Source organism: Phocoena phocoena, chromosome 14 (assembly GCF_963924675.1).
Source record: "Phocoena phocoena chromosome 14, mPhoPho1.1, whole genome shotgun sequence".
Lineage (NCBI taxonomy): Eukaryota > Metazoa > Chordata > Mammalia > Artiodactyla > Phocoenidae > Phocoena > Phocoena phocoena.
The window spans coordinates 50,685,201-50,687,831 of record NC_089232.1 but is presented as its reverse complement, the minus strand read 5'-3'; the positions used below and the strand labels follow the sequence as shown (position 1 = coordinate 50,687,831).

General features: G+C 41.3%; 1 pseudogene; it reads right to left on the bottom strand.

The window, feature by feature from the left end:
- Positions 1 to 609: 609 nt before the first annotated feature.
- Positions 610 to 1,049, bottom strand: LOC136133580 (small ribosomal subunit protein uS15-like; annotated as a pseudogene).
- Between the last annotated feature and the right edge of the window lie 1,582 nt (positions 1,050 to 2,631).

Here is a 2,631-nt window from a genome sequence, read left to right as displayed (position 1 = left end):
TTTTAGTTTTTTAAAGAACCTCCATACTGTTTTCCAGAGTGGTTGCACCAATTTACATTCCCACCAACAGTGTAGAAAGGCTCCCTTTCCTCCACACCCTCTCCAGCATTTATTATTTGTAGACTTTTCAATGATGGCAATTCTAACTGGTGTGAAGTAATACCTCATTGTAGTTTTTTATTTTATTTTATTTTAATTTTGTTTTTTGCGGTACGCGGGTCTCTTGCTGTTGTGGCCTCTCCCGTTGTGGAGCACAGGCTCCGGACGCGCAGGCTCAGTGGCCATGGCTCACGGGCCCAGCCGCTCTGTGGCATGTGGGATCCTCCTGGACCGGGGCACAAACCCATGTCCCCTGCATCGGTAGGCGGACTCTCAACCACTGTGCCACCAGGGAAGCCCCATCAGTCTCTGTCTTTTAATTGGTGTATTTAGATCACTCATATTTAAAATGATTATTGATATAATTGGATTAATATCTACCATATTTGCAACTGTTTTCTAGTCATTGCACTTGTCCCTTGTTTCTTGTCTTCCCCTCTTTTTCTGCCTTCTCTGTTGTTTTTTTTTCTAGTTAAACAATGATTTTATTGCTTGAGTACATGGACAAATTTATGCAACCAGGGCAGAGGCTGTGGATAACTAGTATCTCCAAATTGGGGGGTGGGGCGTGAGGGGAGGACTGGTTTGGTTTTACAGTATTGAGCCAACCTGTGAATGCAGCTATTAATCAGAATCAGAAGGAATTTAGCATCTTTACCCTTTCTGTTTCTCTGAAGATGCTTCCGAACAGCAACAACTTTCTTAATTAAATGCTAGAGGTACTCAGGACGATCAGGAGAAAGTCCTTTGGACTTAAGAATTCTCAAGATTTTATTGCCTGTCGTAAAACAACACCATGTGAGACTCTCAGGATCACCCTGAGGCAGGCCCTTCTTGGCCAGTTTGTAGATCTGCTCCTTCCTGTTGTCAGAAGTTAACTTCAACCAGGTGGGATTGCTGCGGTGGTAGGCCAGAGCTGACTGGGACAGGCCCTTCCCAGGGGCCTGCATGCAACCACGAGGGCAGCCAAAAAGAGAGCAAGGGTGGGAGGCAGGAAGCCACCCTGCACACAGGAAGTGACCTCATACAGTCCTGCTTCCTCCCATCCTGCCTTCTCTGTTTTTAATTGAGCATTTTATATTATTCCATTTTCTCTTAGCACATTAATTATACTTCTTTAAAATTTTTAAAAACGCTTGCCCTAGGGTTTGCAATACACATTTACAACCAATTTAAGTCTACTTTATTTTTTAAATTTTTAAAAAGGATTTTATTTATTTATTTGGCTGCGTTGGGTCTTGGCTGCTGTGTGCGGGCTTTCTCTAGTTGCGGCAAGAGGGGGCTACTCTTCATTGCGGTGCACGGGCTTCTCATTGCAGTGGCTTCTCTTATTGTGGAGCACAGGTTCTAGGCGTGCGGACTTCAGTAGTTGTGGCTTGCGGGCTCTAGAGAGTAGGCTCAGTAGTTCAGGTGCATGGGCTTAGTTGCTCCACAGCATGTGGGATCTTCCCAGACCGAGGCTCAAACCCGTGTTCCCTGCACTGGCAGGTGGATTCTTAACCACTGCGCCACCGGGGAAGTCCTTAAGTCTATTTTAAAATAACATTGTACTGCTTCATAGGTAGGACAGGTACCTTATAACAGAGTATTCCCAATTATTCCCTCTTGTCCCTTATAATATTGCTGTCATTCATTTCACTTATTCATAAGCTATAATCAACCAATACATTATTGCTATTGTTATTTTTGAACAATATCTATTACATCAATATCTATTAGATCTAATAGATCTATTAGATCTAATAGCAGTTATCTATTAGATCAATTAAGAATAACAAAAATATAAGATTTTATTTTACTTTCATTGGTTTCTTCTCTAATATTATTCTTTCTTCAAATGTAGATCTGAGTTCCTGATCTATATATTCTATAGTTCTGTATATATGATCTATATATTCTTCTCTCTGAAGAGCTTCTTTTAACACTCCTTGCAAGGGCAGGATGACTGGTGATAAATTCCCTTGCTTTTCTTTGTCTGAAAAAGTCTTTATTTCTCCTTCAGTTTTTAAAAACATTAATTATTATTTTTTTTTTTTCTGTACACGGGCCTCTCACTGTTGTGGCCTCTCCCGTTGCAGAGCACAGGCTCCAGACGCGCAGGCTCAGTGGCCATGGCTCACGGGCCCAGCCACTCCGTGGCATGTGGGATTTTCCCGGAACGGGGCACGAACCTGTGTCCCCTGCATCGGCAGGCAGACTCTCAACCACTGCGCCACCAGGGAAGCCCCCTATTAATTAATTTTTTAATTTTTATTTTATTATTTTTTTATTGGGGTATAGTTGTTTTACAATGTTGTGTTAGTTTCTACTTCTTCACTTTTGAAAGATAATTTCACTGGATACAGTATTCTAGTTTGGTGGCTTTTGTTTTTGGTTCAACACTTTAAATATTTCACTCTATTCTCTTCTCGCTTACATGGTTTTTAAGGAGAAGTCTGATGTAATTCTTATCTTTGTTTCCTATAATTAAGGTGATTTTTTCCTCTGGCTTCCTTCAGGATTTTTTCTTCTAAAGGCAAGTATCAGATTTGT